The following is an 18,227-nucleotide window of genomic DNA, read 5'->3' as shown; positions in this document are numbered from 1 at the left end:
GGGCTCTTGTGATCCTCTGCTGTGACTTGCCTAAACCTGTGCTAATTATTCCCAATAAGGGAGACCATAGAGTCCATGTTTCTTTAGGTCTGGTTCACTTCACTTAGTATAATTTTTTCCAAGTCCTTCCATTTCCTTACAAATGGGCAATGTCATTCTTTCTGACAGAGGAATAAATTCCATTCTGTATATGTACCACATTTTCCTGATCCATTCATCTACGGAGGGGCATCTGGGTTGGTTCCAGATTCTCGCTATGACAAATTGCACTGCAATGAACACTGTTGTGCTGGTGGCTTTACTGTGATTTTGTTTGTGGTTTTTCGGATAGGGTGGGGTTGCTGGGTCATAGGGAAGTTCTACATTTAGCCTTCTGAGGAATCTCCATACTGCTTGCCAGAGTGGCTGAACCAGTTTACATTCCCACCAACAATGAAGTAGGGTTCCCTTTTGGCCACATCCCTTCCAACAACTGTTATTGTTAGTTTTCTTGATATATGACATTCTTACTGGGGTGAGATGGAATCTCAATGTTGTTTTGATTTGCATTTCTTTTATGACCAGTGATGTAGAGCACTTTTTCATATGTCTCTTGGACATTCTCATTTCCTCATCAGAGAAGACTTACAAAGAGACTTGATGAGCGGGCTATTGGTTCTTTGCGGTTTTGTTTTGGAAGAAGGTAATTTTTTTTTAGTTCTGCATATATTTTAGATATGAGGCCTTTGTCCATTGAATGGCCGGTAAAGATCTTCTCCCAGTCTGTGGGCTTTCTGCCTGGTTTTGGGATGAGGGTTATGCTGGCTTCATAGAATGAGTTTGGAAGTGAACGTTCTCTTTCAATTTAATTGAAGATTTTGAGAAATATTGGTGTGAGTTCTGTTTTGAAGGCCTTGTAGAATTCTGCAGTGAATCCGTCTGGACCTGGGCTTTTCTTGGATGGGAGATCATTTATTGCCATTTCTATTTCAATATTGGATATGGGTCTGTTTAAGGTATAAATCTTCATGGTTCAGCTTGGGGATTTGAATTTTTTCTAGGAAATCATCCATTTCTTCCAAGTTCTCGAATTTGTTGGCATAAAGTTTTGCAAAATAGTCCCTTATTATTTTCTGAATTTCGGTTATATCTGTGGTGATGTTACCTGTTTATTTGAGTGTGCTGCCTTTGTTTTTTGATCAGGTTTGCTAGGGGTCTGTCTATGTTGTTGATTTTTTCAAAGAACCAACTCTTAGTTTTGTTGATTCTTTTGATGGTTTTTTTTTGTCTCTACTTGATTTAATTCTGATTTGATTTTAATTATTTGCTTCCATCTATTGATTTGGGGTTTGGCTTGTTGTTCTCTCTCAAGAAAATTAAGGTGCTTCCTTAAATTATTGAGTTGCTGTTTGTGCAGTTTGTTGATGTATGCACTCAGAGATATAAATTTTCCTCTGAGTACTGTCTTTGCTGTGTCCCAAAGGAGCTGGTACTTTGTGTCCACAACTTGGTTGAATTCCATAAACATTTGAATTTCCGTTTTAATTTCTTCAATGACCAACTGATGGTTCAGCAGTGTGTTGTTTAGTCTCCATGAATTGTAGCAATTTCTGTGGTGGCTGTTTGAGTTGAGCTCTAATTTTATTCCGTTGTGGTCTGAGAGAATGCAGGGAATGGTTTCGATACTTCTGAATTTGTACAGATTTTCTTTGTGCCCTAAGATGTGACCTATTTTGGAGAATGTTCCATGTGCTGCCGAAAAGAATGTGTATTCTTTCCTTGCTGGGTGGAATATTCTGTAGATGTCGATTAAGTCTAGTTAGTCTATGCAATTGTTTAGTTCTGTGGTTTCTTTGTTCAGTTTTTGGCATGTTGATCTGTCCAGAGGTGATAGTGGAGTGTTAAAGTCCCCAACTGTCAATGTGTTTGGGTCTACGAGTGTTCTTAGAGTCAGTAGTGTTTGTTTGATGAAGTTGGGTGCTCCTGCATTCGGTGTGTAGATATTTAGGATGGTTATATCTTCCTGTAGGAGAGATCCCTTTACTAGTATGTAGTAACCTTCTTTGTCTCTTCTAACCTTTTTTAATTTGAAGTCAATTTTGTCTGATACTAGGATTGCAACTCCAGCCTGCTTATGGGGGTCATTTGCTTGATAGATTTGAATCCAGCCTTTCACTTTTAGAAGATGTTTACTTTTGCTGGATAGATGTGTCTCTTGGAGGCAGCAGAAAGATGGATCTTGATTTTTGATCCAACTTACGAACCTATGTCATTTGATTGGAGAATTAAGTCCATTAATGTTGACAGTTAGGATTGAGAGATGACCGTTTGTTCCTTTCATTATCACTATCTTGTTTAAAGCTGTGTGTTCCCATTTCTTGATCTGATGTTTACTAATTAGGGTTCATTTTTCTGTCTGTATTGGGATCTTGATTATTATCCCTGTAAAGTACATCTTTGAAGACTTTCTGTAAAGCTGGTTTGGTGGAGATATATTGTTTCAGATTTTCCTTACTGTGGAAGATTTTTTGACCTTCGGGTATGAAGGAGAGTTTGGCTGGGTACAGAATTCTTGGTTGATATTTATTTTTATATAGAGTTTGGTATCCTTCATTCCAGGCTCTCCTTGCTTTCATGGTCTCTGCTGAGAAGTCTGGGGTAATTCTGATTGCTTTACCTTTATATGTGATTGTTTTCTTTGCCCTAACAGCTTTGAGCATTTTTTCCTTGCACTCTACTGAACCTGTTTTGATCACAATGTGTCGGTGGGATGTCCTAATCTGGTCTGGTCGGTTTGGGGCTCTAAATGCTTCTTTTATCTGTATAGACCTTTCCTTCTGGATATTTGGGAAGTTCTCAGCTAATATTCTGTTATATAGATTGCCTATCCCATTAACCTCTTTCTCCAAGTTTTCCTCAATACCTATTATCCTTAAATTGGGCTTCCTGATCGTGTCTTGAATCTCCTGTAGCGATCTGTTTTGTTGATTGGACTGGATTTGTATTGATTTTTGATCTTTCTCCATAGAATCTAAGGAATCTTCAGCTTCTGAAATTCAATCCTCTGCTTCAGTTAGTCGGGACTGTAGGCTAGTTACTTGATATCGAATCTCTTTTGCTTCTGACTAGTCTTTCCTGATAATTTCCATGTCATTTCTTAGGTCTTGTATGGACTTCTTTACTTCATTAACTTCATTACTTTGGTTTTGAGAGTTGTCTCTTAAATCTTTAAGCTGGTTAGCTATCTTTTCATTTGACTCTTGAAGTTCATTTATCTTTCTATTTGTGGATCCCATGAAATTCTCCATTAATTTTTGCTTTGCCTCCTCATGCTCTAGAATAATTGACTGAAGAGATTCAAACGTTTCATTTCTCATGTTTATCAGTAGACTTTGTAGAGCTTTTTGGGGGTTCTCTTCTATGTCTTTGATTGACTGCTCTGCTTCCTGCTTGTTTTGAGTGGGGGATAAAACTTCATTGTTTGCCATCTTTCTTGTGTTTCTTCTGCCCATTTGAATTGGGAATGCCAGTCTACCAGCACCTGTGAGCACCATTTAAGACCCAAAGCAGCCCTTACCAAGCACTGTTGTGTAAATCTTACAAGTTCACAATTATGTACAGTTAACCTGTATACCTGTCTATAAAATTACATTTGGTGTTCCTAAAGAATACAATTTCAATATAACAACTGATCCTGGGCCCTGTATTCAGTAGTTACTTTTATTTACTGTTACAACCCTATACGCAATTCTTGTTTTTATATTAAGTTTTTTTAGGACTGGCTTTCTCTATGAACCCCTTTGATTCACTCGGATTAAGCTGGGATACCCTCTATCCAATAACCAGGAGTCATTGGACACTGGAGGTCCAGGCAATAAGTCAGGAGGGTAAGTTGGAGGTAGTAAAGAGAATAGAGTAAAATGTATTGGGGAGGGGAGGTGGTGATTTTGGTTTAGTTTCAGTTATGTGGAAGTGTAGAAAAGAGTAGAATCAGTAGAGAGAATAAGGTTGCAATGATAGATAATGGAGAGTTAGCAGAAAAGAGTGGAGGTGTTCTTCATAGGAAAGTAAGTTTTAAAGAAAGAGAACGCAATGAGAGAAATAAAGTAAAAATAGTGGGAGACAGATGCACACAACAGAGAAAAATTATTTAAAAATGAAAATAAAATAAAAAGGAAAAAAATCAGAAAAGGAGCAACCCAAGCAAACAGAAAAGAAAAAAAAAAACCGATAAAACAAACAGGTAAAAATAGAAAACATGGGGGGGAAAAATGACGACGTGTCTGAATTAAAAAAAAAAAAAATTTTTAAAGTATAAGAAATGTTATGGGGCTGGGGATATGGCCTAGTGGCAAGAGAGCTTGCCTCGTATACATGAGGCCCTGGGTTCGATTCCCCAGCACCACATATACAGAAAACGGCCAGAAGTGGTGCTGTGGCTCAAGTGGCAGAGTGCTAGCCTTGAGCAAAGGGAAGCCAGGGACAGTGCTCAGGCCCTGAGTCCAAGGCCTAGGACTGGCCAAAAAAAAAAAAATGAAATGTTAAAAAGATAAAGAAAAAAAAAAATAAAAAGATAAAGAAAAAAAATGGAGTCTTCCTTGTTTTGGTGGTCTTTCTCCAGTCTCTCCTCCTTGTGATGGTCTGCAGTCTATATTCCTGATTGTCTGGGTTTGGCAGAATTCAGCTTGCTCCTCTCTCTGCTGCGGGGCCGCAGCCTTTAATGCTTGCCTTTGAATAGGCTGTGGACTGAGCAGGGAGGGGCGCCTCTGGCCTGTTTTACCCGGCTGAGAGTTGCTTGCCTGTGTGTGGCTTCTGCCTCCTGTGCGGGCTGGCCTCCTTCACGGAGGTGGCTATGGAAAGCAGCTCCTTTTCGGGCTGGGAATTGGGCTTCCTCTGTGACGGGACCGTTTAACTGTCTCAGGTTCCTCCGTCTGGTGTTTCCGTGCAGCCAGGAGCTGCTGGCTGTTTTCAAGTTAAATTTAGAAGTTCCGGCGGGCAGGGTGGGGCACCTCTGGCTAAGCCGTGGCCCTGGACACACCTCCCGCCTGGGCAGGGGGCGTTCTCCTGGGCGGAGCTGGCTCTCACTGTTGGGTCCCTCTTGCCCTTTTCAAAGATGTCTACTTTGACCTCGCTTCTACCAGGCCCGCTTTAGTTCCAATCTGGTCTGACCCTATGCCAGTGGCAAAGATGGCGATTTGCTCTGGCTGTGGGAGAAGGCCTGCCTTGCAGAAGCTGCTCTGTGGGCACGAGTGAGAATATCTTTCATGGGGTACTCATGCTTTCTCTGCGATTTCAGGTCATCTGTGCTCAGCCGCTGCCTGGTCTCTGCTGTGTGCTTTACCTGCGTGGAGTGCGGGTTGCTGTGCTGGGCGCTGTGCCAGCACCTCCGACACTGGCGTGGTGGTGGGATACCGCCCAGAGCTCCAATCTGTGTTTTCAGATGAGCAAAGTCGATTTTTCCTTCCTGGCCAGAATCCCTGTACTGTTACAACTTACGCTGGTTGTCTTTCTAGTGGTAAAATTTTCTATGGGGTGAGAAAACTGCGGTGCTGGAGGGAGCTGAGCTAGTGCACTGCAGCTCCTCTGCTGTCTTCCCGGAAGTCCAGTTAATACATTTGTATACACTTGCATACTAATTTACTTATAAGTATAAACTAAAACTAACTTGTACATACTTTTTCTCTTTGGGACTGACATAGTTCACTTAATGATTCCATGCAATAGCTGTAGCCTAACATCTAGAATATATAGAAAACATAAAAATGTAGATCCTCCCCAAACCATCAATCTACTTACTAAATAGAGAGTCTTTTCAGAGGAAGTAAAAATAGGCAATAAACACATGAAGAAATGCTTAACATCTGTGGCTATAAAGGAAGTGCAAACCAAAAGAACATTGAGATTCTACCTCACCCCAGTAAAAATGTCCATTATTGTTGGGGTCAGCTGCACCTTTAAGGGGCCACAGCTGACCTCAGCCTGTCCCTCCCCTTCCTGTCTTTAACAGGAAGAGAAGGAAGTCTGACATCACTTGAGGGACAGCCCCTTGGGACCAATCAGGGACCCCTCTCTTGTGCCCACCTTTGGGGTATATCTGGGAGGCTCCTCATTTGAATAAACAGAAGCCCTAGAGGCTTTCTCCAGGGGCACTCTCTGTGTCGTTCTTGGCAGTTTTGGGGCACCTGCGACCACACACCACCGAGGCTACCCGTGGCCATCGCTCCCGCGTGAGCGATAATGGACCACCCAGAAAGGGAGGACAAGCCCCTTCCCCCCCAAGCGAGGGGAAGTCGAGAGAGAGAGCCCACACATTATCAAGAAAGCAAACCATAACAGACACTGGTATGGATGTGGCCCAAGTGCCAATGTAATTTGTTCAAACACTCTGGAAATCAGTGTGGAGCTTCCTCAAAAAACTAAAAAGAGAACTTATCTTCTGTGGCTGTAATTCCACTGATGGAAATTTACCCTAAAAATTATGAACCAGGATACAATAAAGCACCAGCATAAATATGTTTATTGAAGCATTAGTCACTTTGCATTTCTTTACTGGAAGTAGTTTTATACTTATTTCAAGCATGTCATCCATGACATAGTGATAGAATGTCCTAATCACCCAAGGTAGATTTTTTTTTTTTAATTATGGATGCTTTCAATTCTGTATCAGGTAATTCTAACATTTAATCTTACTATTGACTTCAATTTCAATTGTATTTATTTATTTTAAGATCTTATATGTTCCTAATATGATGAGGACAACTTACTAAAATGTCAATAATTTTATATTATGTTACAAGACTCTGGACTTATTTATGGCTTTTGTCTGAGTGACTTTCTGGCACCACTGAGGCATAGGAGTGGTGTAAAAGCATTTTAATGAGAGGTGGCAGTACAAATCTAGCTTCTGTGATAATCTGCCCTTGATAATGGGCAAGAGAGTAACTGACAACACAGTGTCAGAGGAATATGGTAAATATCTTACTTCCTTTTCTCACACCTCTTCAATATGGAGGAGAATGATTGTGCTGCTACTGTCCTTGGGTAAGGTGTGAAATTCTAAGTTTCAGTGTTCCTCCAGGGATACCACAGAGAACCCATTACTTCTTACCGAATGATTGCAATGAAATGTTTTGGTCACTTCCTTTTTCTCCAGCACAATCCGGTGGGGTGGTGGAGTGCTACCTTCCTAGGAAATCTAGGTAGATGTGCAAGATTTGCTAGAAGGTAGATAAGAACAATTCGGTCACATTACATTGTTATTTTTCTGAGTCCTGTTTAGCACAGAAAAAGATTTATTTAAATTTTTTTTTTACTGTTTCATATGTTAGGCCATGGGTACATTTCTGGTAGCATTTGTTACCTCCTCCCTCATTCTCCCCTCCCCCTCCACTTTTCCCTCTCCCCTCATGAGTTGTTCAGTTGGTTTACACAAAATGGTTTTGCAGTATTGCTTTTGGAGCCATTTGTCTTTTTATCCTTTGTCTCTCGATTTTGATATTCCCTTTCACTTCCCTAGTTCTAATACCAGTATATACCATATGCAGGGTACTCAGATGAGATACAGTGATTGCGCGGGTACAACCACAGGAAGGGTATACAAGAGGATCATCAACAAACGAAGCTACTGTTTCACATGGCATGTTGAAAGTAATTACAACACTGATATAACACTTGTTTCCAAAACATGGAGTTCATTTTATTTAGCATCATCTTATGCGTTCATAAGGGCATAGATAGCTATTGGGCTCTTGTGATCCTCACACAAGCAAGCTTTTGCTGAGCATAGATATCAACGTGTTTGAGGTTAGTGCTTCTTCAGCACCAAGTCTGCATTGCTGAAAGCAAAATAAAAAGGAAGGAATACTCCATCATGCCATTTCTTGAAGCCTCAGTTTCCCATATAACCTACCTCTCCAGTCTTACATTTCACTTATCTATGATATTAGTGGTTTAAATTCTGCTTAATGAGAGTCATAGGAAAATATATAGCTGCATACAAATCACATGTATTTCTTTCATGTACATAATGTTTAATAATAAAAATTATGAACCGAAATTATACTTGTAATGAAGGACTTTAAAGATGTTTTTAAAAGTATTTGAGATAACAAAATAAAAATTTAGATCATACAGTGGTTAAATATAATCATTCTTTGTCTATAATGTAAATTAATTTTGGCAATACTCAAAATTTGCTTTAATAAAATATTTATTAATTTTATTTGGTAACTTTAAAGTGTTTTACCAGTTATCATTTCCTATTTATATAGGAATGGTAGAAATGATTACTGGATGCTATGTTTTTTTCTGATACTGAGTAGATTTTTTAAAATCCACCATTAGAAAGTAAGGACAAAAAGAAAACCAGAAAACTAAAGAACTGGCAAATATAAATGAAAACTTAAAATAATTTTCAGCAAGATTGTTTCAGGGAACAATTCACTATTGTTACATTTTATATAACTCATAGGTATTATAGAACTAGAAATTTTTCATTAAAAATTAGTACAATTAAGTTTTTATTATGCAAAAATAGAGAAAGCAAAGAATAGGAAAGGGGAATAGGAAAGGAGGGGGAGGAAAGAGAATGGAAGGATGAAAGGCAATGGAGGGGAAAAAATCTCCTTGTCACTCATTTCCTTTTAAGTAGGTTGTAGATGAGGTCAAATTTTTGCTACAATGACAGTATTAAGAGGACAATTTTGCGGCCTATCTGCATTTAAAATGGGTCTTCATATTTGAAAAAAAATTTCCTCCCCCAAAAGGCATAACTGACAGTAAGGATTTTGCTTATTTAACTTATATCCAGAAATCCACACATTACCTTTGTAGTAGGAATGAGATTCATGATGAGTGGTGTTATAACTCAGTTCAGTCACTAGAGAAATAAATATGGAAATAATCCAGCCATATCAATTCTGAATATATAATAAAAAGTATCATAATCAGCTGTGTATTGATATAACTGTAAATCAATACTTATTGGGGCACTAAACATGAAAAATCATCGATTTAGCATGTATAATCATCAGAGAAGGAGTAAAGAAAAGCATGGTACATATAAACTATGAGGTGCTACTCAGTCATAACAAGAATGGTGTTTGTGAATATTTGTTTTTCTTGAAATGTAGAACAAGATAGTATTACTGAAGAATGTCATATATTTTCTCACATTTGTGGGAGCCAGGTAAAAACAAAAGAATCCTGCAAAACCATGAATAAATCCCTACCTCTAGGGAGATAGAAGGGAAACAGAAGGAAGTAGAATAGAGAAAGCAAAGCATTGGAAGTGAGAGTGCAAGTATAGAAATCCTAGGATGCAACTTTTTAGTATATATGCAGTTTAATGCATGCCAATAAAAGGAGAAATAAATAAATCCAAGAAATGGAAAATTCATAAGTTGTTGAACTGAGGAAAATTTCTCATTCGTATGTACTGATAGAAAGGAAGATGTTTTCAATCTTTTAATTGCTAAATAATTATCAGTTCATAGAAATTAATTTATTTTACTATAAAACATGTTAGCTGGGAATGACAGAATGACAGATACACACAATTTAACATGAAATGTCTGCATTCTCCAACCACCATTTTTTGTCAGCAATTCAGTGGCACCAAAATGAAAGAGATTGCCCTCCAGGCTTTTCTTTACAGTTTCCAGGGCTGGAAATAACATGGTAGGTGCTAGAATACTCTTTGACATTGTGATTTATAGAAGAGAAAGCCTTCGCTGAGCAATGTGTTAGAAGTTCATGAAATAGGTTCATTCTCATGTCATTTGTACAACCTGTGAGCACATACATTCCAGGGGAGAAAGAATGAAAAAGATGTATATGGCATGAAACATAGCCTTTCATTTTATAAGCCAACCATACATATGAAATATATACTATATACATATAAAACATATTATGAAATGTAGTTAGTCATCTTTAGTTATAGAATTGCAAACACAAACATTTATCAATATTGAGTAGTTCATTATGTTATCAGTATTTCAAAGAAAATTCTGATTTTTGGAATTTTGAGGAAAATCAAGATGCCCAAGCTATGATTAATGAAGCTAACTTTTTTTAGGGGGTACAGGGAGGGGTGCTGGGGTGGAAATATGCTGGTATCCCTGCTTTAGGTTTAACTCAGGGCCTGAGTACTGGCCCTCAATATATATATATTTTTTTGCTTCAGCTTTGGGCCTGCACACTCTCCCTGAGTTCTTCATCTCAAGGCTCTATGATTTCAGCTGCAGTGGGCCCTTCTGGTTTTCTTGTTAATTGGAGATAAGAGTCTCACACACTTTCCTGCCCAAGCTGGCTTTGAACCACGAAACTGAGATCTCAAGTGTCCTGACCAGCTAATTATAAGTATGAGGCACTAGAGCTTGGTGAAGCCAGAGAACTTTAATAGATGTGAAATAGATTGGAATGGAGTAAAATATTCATGTGCTGAATTAAAAATTGCTATCTTCAAACTCCATCATTAACTTAAATATACAGTTATTTCTGAGCATGGATAAAACAAAACAGAAACATTTTTACATTGTTTCTGGAAGCCCCTATACATGCTCTCTCTGACAGTTATGACAAGTGACAAGGAAGAAGGGACCATAAAAGCACTCTTTATATCACTAGTTGTTGGACTTTTTGGCTAAAAGTTGTTTGTATGCAATCATTTACTCAGTGTCAATTAGGGTTTGTTTGTGTGTGTTTGTGTGTGTGTGTGTGTGTGTGTGTGTGTATGTGTGTGTGCAGTTTTGATTCCTCCTTTATTCTCCTTGTGTATTATCAATGTGATTTAATAATCAGCTTCCTTTCTGGTCTAAATTTGGGTAGAAAGAAACAAGTATCATCTTAGGCAACATATATCTATATCTATATCTATCTATCCATTTAACATTTATCTAAGTAACTTTAAGACTCAATAGGCTATTCTTTTTTTTGGCAGGGGGAGAACTTTATTGAGCGAGAAAGCACTGGCACACCAGGACTGCAACCAAAGTCAGGATCTCAAGATGCAGCTTCAATAGGCTTTAATGTAGCTTTTTTTTTTTTAATATTCCTTCTAATGTATAGCTGAACACTTAGCACCAATTAAAATCAGGATGTGATGTTTTAAAGGTAGATTATACCCACTGCCTTACGTATGAAACTGTAAGGCCTCTGTATATCACTTTGACAATAAATAAGTAATTATTTTTTTTAAAGGTAGATTATAATGGAATGAAAAGAAAGTCCAACAAAACGTTTATATTTAAACTTTACAGTCTAATATATGGAATTGTTTCTACTATTTGCCACAATACAATACTATATTCATCATATACTTTTTTCAGTAATTGTGATTTATTTTATTTATTATTATGATCACTATTGGGTTCTGCGAGGGATGAACTCAGGGTGTAACACTTTGTAGACTTGAAGCCACATCCCTAGCCCTGCTTCTTTAAAGATAAATTTTAAAAAGTCTACATTCTTTTTGTGAGTATGCATTGGTCCTGTGGCTTGAACTCAGGTTCTGGGCCCTGTCATTGGGCTATTTATTTATTTATCTATTATTTTTTGCTCTAGGCTGGTGCTCTATCACTTGAGCCACAGCTCCACTTTGGGGCTTTTTGGTGTTTAACCTGGAAGTAAGAGTCTCATGGACTTTACTGGAAGGGCAAGCTTTGTACCATGATCTTCCAGATCTCAGCCTCCTAAGGAGCATGACAGGCACAAGCCCTAGAAGGATCTGTGGGTAGAGAGGAGAGTCAGCTTGGGACTAGTCTGTTCAAGAAATATCTGAGGAGGGCTGGGGATATGGCCTAGTGGCAAGAGTGCTTGCCTCTTATACATGAGGCCCTGGGTTCAATTCTCCAGCACCACATATACAGAAAATGGCCAGAAGCGGCACTGTGGCTCAAGTGGCAGAGTGCTAGCCTTGAGCAAAAAGAAGCCAGGGACCGTGCTCAGGCCCTGAGTCCAAGCCCCAGCACTGGCCAAAAAAAAAAGAAGTCAATTAAAAGAAATATCTGAAGAATGGGGGCAGGGGCAGGGTAAGGAGAGCTGGGCTGGTAACATTTGAGGGATATCTAGGGCTCTCTGCCTGAGGGCACAGTGGCACTTAGGGATGCCTGGAGCTCTTCAGGGGCAAGACCCCTCCTTCTTTGATGATCCCTCCAGTGATGAGCTCGTGGGGTGTGATGTTGAAGTCTGGGTTTTAAACCCCAATTCCAGGAGCAGCTCTCCTGAACCCATTGATATCTGTGAGTTCATGGTCTGGGAGCTCCTCCATTACAGTGTCCTGGCTGGTCAGCAGGCGGAGGTCATAGGAGAAGCTGGGGGCCACCACATAGAAGGGGTCGCCATGATGTTTGGCCACAGTGGCTAGCTGGTAGATGTCCACTAAGTTGGCTGTGTCGACATTGGCAACCACGTGATCGGCACCCACAATGACAGCTGACATGCCCGTGTGGGCCATGGCAGCTGGCATCATGCTCTTGGCGATACGGGTGGCAGGGATCTGTTCCAACACCAGCTCCAAGGCCATCAGTCTGGCGCCGTGGTTATAGGACCGCGTCTCCGTGCAGAAGGGTAGTACCAGCTGGTTCAGCTTGTGTAGGGAGCAAGTCACACCTCCGGTGGTGCACCAGGAGGAGGAGGAGGGCCCAGGAAGGTGGAGAGCCACAAGGTAGCCCAATGGTGAGGGCTGCAGCTCCCAGGCCACCCACCTCGCAGGCCTGCCTGAGCTTGGCCATGCCCCTCGGAGCCACCCGCCTCCCAGGTCTCAATCGTAACTTTGCAACCCCCCATCCATCCCCATCCACGCCCCAACCCCTACTTGAGGAGAATCTGACCACACCCTCATCTGGCCACACCCCATCTCCAGGCCCCAGCCTGATCTGAACTTGGACAGGGCATGTACCTCCTGGCCAACCCCCTTCTCCTGGCCTCAGGCCCCCTTAGTCTTAATTTGGGGAAGTTACTTTCTTCCGCTGGAGATCCCTACACTTGCCCGCTCAAGGCAGGCCCATAAAAATGCTAATGTAAGTTAGGCAAGGTGGCTTCATCTGTTTTCTCAAGTACAAGGATGCTTTTCTGGAACCTTCAGCTGCTTCCCTCATCATCTATACTCCAGGGGTTCACCCAACCTGTGGATGGAGGATAGAGCTGAAGGAGGGGATAGAAAGGTTCTGATGTCCATTCATTGGCCTCCTGGACACAGCCATACTTAAAGTCAATTCTCTTAATTTCTCTAAAAGGATGGGTCTATCAATCCACATACACACCTTTGTTGTTATTTTTGTAAGTATCTTCTCAACACAACTTCCTCCTCCTTGGTTCCTCCTCCTTTTTGAAACAGGGTCTCGAGATGTCAGCCAGGCTTAAAAAATAGGGACCGCTTCACGAATTTGGTGTCATCCTTCCGCAGGGGCCATGCTAATTTTCTCTGTATCTTCCCAATTTTAGTATATGTACTGCCTAGGCGAGCACTTATCATATACTTTTTGTGCTATGGCTGCTCAATGACGAGAAAGATCGCATGAGTGTGGGTTTGCATTTCATATTTTGATAATTAGTTAACTTTTTGAATTCGGGTTCCCAAAAAAATCTTACACAAATCTACATTGTCAATGAAAAAAGTTTAGCAATTGTTCTACTCATGGAAAAAATAGTGTACACATAAATTTTACGTCATGAAAGGCAAGTCCAACCAAATTCACAAAACCTATTGAAATGTTTAGTCTCATTGTTTTACAGGCACTTTTGGGGTGCTGAGAAGTGAAATCACTTTCTTTATATGCTACAGCTCATCTGTGTCCAATTTCTAATCTTCCTCTCATTTTTTTACCTCAAAATACTTTTAATTGTACCAATCTCTAACGAGTATTATATAAAAAGTAATTATTTTTAAATTATCTATTGCTGCTTCTGCAATGATCCCTGCAATTACAGGTATAAATTTTCATAACTCTATAGCCCCCTGAACAGTGACAAATTATGGCTCAAAGCACCTCTGAAGCAAAACTTGCATTTCTAGGTTTCTAAAGCTGCACTGTATTTGCAAGGTGACTAAGTGGAAATGGAACTGCAGAGGACGATTGGAGATCCGCAAGTACAGCATATTGTCTAGGTTTCTCTTCTCCCTGCTTATCTCCTCTGGGCCCTCAAGAAACAAAGTTTAGGGTTGAAGGATTAGCCTCCACAGATCAACTTATTTGATTAGTGTTCTGCCTGCTCTGCTTTTCCTCAGGTTCATTGATCAAGATGATTGCATTTGCTGTCTTGTGCTGGGCCAGCCAGGCAGAGGAGAGGGATCATTTGCTGAGATGTGAGTCCTTAGGGCAGGCCTGTGTCTTAGAAGACACAGTCAACTGGCTATTTTGCTATGGTGCTCAGTAATAAAAATAATAAAATGAGTCAAATGGCCCTTTTGTTAGAAGGAAATTCCTCTCTGCTCAGATTCCTAGGCAGTAAACTTGGACTTTGACATAACTGGTGAACTGTATTAGATGGAAGAATAGTCTCCCCAAAGATGAGGTAGATGATCCATAGCTTGAAGAATTTTAAAGTGATATGAGCATAGCACGACAAAGAAGGAAACAAGAAAGGTGTCTTCTATCCAAGTATATACAATTGTGATTTTGGATCTTCTTTGTATGGTCCCTAACTCAATGTAGTTGAATTTAAATTCTAAAGGGAACATGGATTTTTATCTTCTCAGGGTTTAGAGAAAAACAAATATCAACTCCCTTAAAGTCAATTACAGTCATTGGAAAGATTATGTATTTTCACTGAAATACATGAGTGGGACATTTTTTAGAACCCTGTTAATTTGCTTGTAAATGTTAAATTATGAGAGACTTATTTTCCCAGTTGAAATCAAAAGATATATTTTTGTGCCTGTGGAAAAAAAAGAGCTATGTAACAAAGCCTAAAGCAAACAGGGATTTTTTTTTTAAATGAATGTAAGTCCACAGTATAATACAATGAACAAGTTACTAAGTCATTTTGATTACAGTCAAAATTTACATTTAAAGGATCCACTAATGCAATCAGTAAATTTAAATAAAGAAATGCTGTACAGTAACAAGAATAATAATTAGTTCAATTACAATTTATCAATTCTCTTTAATATATTTTAGAGTAATATGTATTATTCTGAAAATATTCTTGAACCCATAGATTTAAAATTTACATGCATAATTTGATTTAAGATAGTTTTAATGTACCTGAATCAATGCATTACTTTATACATAAAAACTTATGTGTAATTAAAGACTAAAATATATAATCCTAGATAATGTAATTAGCTTCATAGTTCACCACACAAAGATCTGCCCAGCACAGTAATAGCATAATCAAGATTTCATATGTAATGAAATTTGAAGGAAAGCAGTAATTTTCAGCTTTGCTTTATGGGGCCACATACATTTAAATTTTAAAATATTATCTAGTCCATTATTTTCTGTAACGTTTTTCTACTTGGTTATATGTGTTTTAACAAATAAGCCAGGATAAAATTAAGCATATTCTTTGAAGATTAATTATTTTATATATCATATCATTTACTAAGTTTTGATCCATTCCAGTTTATCCATTGTGGTCATAACTTATATATTTTTTTACTTTCTTCTCTAAAAATGTGATGCCGTAATTGTATATTTACTGAAATGGTCTTCACTGTGAAAGATCTACAGGCAATTCAAAATCTGTTTTTGATAACAGATTAGTTATACGCTTTTAGTGTATTTGCAGCTTAATAGTGAAAAAGATAAAATTGCACTGAATCGGTTGACTTTAAAGTATTATTAGTTATGTAAATATTATATATATATATATATCCTCCAAATAGTATAGTTTTCAGTTTGACTAATAATTATTCTATGTTACCAGGAGTTTATTATTGTGACAGCTAAATTATCCTTGAGTCTCAATTTAAAATTGTAATTCTTACCTGTGTTCTGGTGGCTCATGCCTGAAATCCAAGCTACACACCAGGCTAAGATCTGAGGATCACGGTTCAAAGCCATCCCAGACAGGAAAGTCAATGAGATGCTTCTCTTCAATTAATCATCAGAAAACCAGAGTGGAGCTGTGGCTTAAAGTGGTAGAGCCTTGAGCATTAAAGCTCAGGGATAGCACCAAGGCCCTGAATTCAAAGCCTATATTTGACATAAATAAATAAATAAATAAATAATCATTTTTATGACCATCACTGGGAAGAGATGTAACTATGTTGGATGATTGGGTATCTTTATCTGGAAAAACAAAACATAAAATTATTCAGTGCATTTCTTTTTTTTTTTGCTGAGAACATAATTTGTTTTATTTCAATAAAATTACAGCTAAAATATGCTAATCCATACCATATTTTCACGACACTATATTAAAGGTTGAATTTATGTTTTTCATTGGCATTTTGAAACTCTAGACTTTCAAAATATTAGTAAATATAAGATACTTTATTTACACTTTTGTGAGGCTGAGGATTCAACCTGGGTGTATATGTGTTTGTGTGTGTGTGTATGTATATATACACACATATGTATATATACATACATATGTATATACATGCATACATATGTATGTATATATACATACATATGTATATGTATGTATATATACATACATATGTATATGTATGTATATATATTCATATATATATATTCATCACTGGGCTGAAATCTGGAGGATCTTAGTTTAGTATTAGTCTAGACAGAAAGGTTTTTCCCAATTATATTCATACCCCACAGTTAAATACACAACAAAATACTTCATACAAAGTCAAGGCCTTGAAAAGCCTGTTACATATTCTGTAGCCACTTTATGGAAATTTCTCAAAGTTTTGAATAGGAAATACTTTAAAATAATCACTGTTAATACCCATTGGAGCAGTGTCTCAGTGTCTGATGAATGTAATCCTAGTCATGTAGAAGACAGAGATATAGAAAATTAGGCTCAAAAACTGTGTGCAGAAAAGTGTAATGCATTTCATGTCCAAATGTGAATCAAGTGGTAGAGTGTAAGCCAAGTATATTCTGAAAATAAACCCCTCAAGCTCAAAGCCCTGAGTTCAGTGCCTAGCACAACAAACATAGCCTAAAAAATGTAAAATACCACCAAAAAAGAGACATATGTTCAGCTTTATTAGCCTTTCACAATTGATTCTGTAATTCCTAATGAAAATGACCAGAATGGAACTACTGCTCTGGTTAAAAGTGGTAGAGCACTAGCCTTAAGTATAAAAGCTTAGGGAGAGCAGGCAGGCCCTGAATTTGAGCCCCACAACCAACAGGGAAAAAGATAAGGAGAGAGAGAGAGAGAGAGAGAGAGAGAGAGAGAGAGAGAGAGAGAGAGAGAGAGGCAGAAAGATCTAAAAGCACTTTACAACTTGAGAAGAAGTGTCATGGGAGAGGGAAAGTAGGAGAAAATGAAGCTGGGGTTAGTTCAAGAAGAATTTCACTTACTTTAACTTTTCCTTACTTTAACTGTGCTCCCTCTGTACATCACCTTTACAATTATATGTGTTTGGTGTGTGTGTGTGTGTGTGTGTGTGTGTGTGTGTAAACATTTAAAAGTTGGAAAGAGGATGAACATTATGTCATTTGCTGACAGTATTCTAAAATAAATGGCAGCAATTTTGAATCCACCCCTCTGTTTCTATATCACATAACTTCAAGTTATCTTAAGATTTCATTCTCATTCTGTACCTGTATAGGCAATCTCTAAGCCTGTTTCAGTACTAATCCTCTATGTTTCTTGAAGCAATGTTTTCTTTCTATTGCTTGAAAAGAGAGGGATGGGTAATAGTTGCAGAACAAAGTTTTGCAAAAAATATGGACAAAGTTGAATATAATTTGACCTTCCAAGATTTCTAGGAGTGAAGTGACATTTTCTATGAGATCAGAGAGGTGGATTTTGATGTACAAACTTGTTTCATAAAAACACAAGTTCCTTATTGACAGTTAAACACGTTATTTGATCTTTGGTAATCAGACTGTCATATGGACTTTACTCTCATTATTCTGTTGAATTAATAACATTATCATTTTACCTGTGATAGAGTCCACATAGCTCTGAGAAATTAAACATAATGAACAAGAATATTTAAATTATTTGTGCTTATAAAAGCTCTATGAAACGGTATGCAATGATTGGTTAAAACAAACTATAGTTAATAAAATTTCTCATGCTCATTGTTGGAATATTGTAAATTATATTAATGTTACATGTATTATTTATTAAACATTGTAAGATTTATGTATTTG

General features: G+C 38.2%; 1 non-coding gene and 1 pseudogene across 1 annotated transcript; both read right to left on the bottom strand.

Annotated features, from left to right (window-relative positions):
- Window positions 1–6,030: 6,030 nt before the first annotated feature.
- On the bottom strand, window positions 6,031–15,932 carry LOC125347562 (annotated as a pseudogene).
- Window positions 13,344–13,449, bottom strand: LOC125349854. Its single transcript, XR_007210650.1, has one exon. It is a non-coding gene; the product is annotated as a U6 spliceosomal RNA (small nuclear RNA).
- Window positions 15,933–18,227: the final 2,295 nt, after the last annotated feature.

The sequence above is a fragment of the Perognathus longimembris genome, chromosome 3, assembly GCF_023159225.1.
Source record: "Perognathus longimembris pacificus isolate PPM17 chromosome 3, ASM2315922v1, whole genome shotgun sequence".
Classification (NCBI taxonomy): Eukaryota; Metazoa; Chordata; class Mammalia; order Rodentia; family Heteromyidae; genus Perognathus; species Perognathus longimembris.
This window is presented reverse-complemented; position numbering and strand designations above follow the sequence as displayed.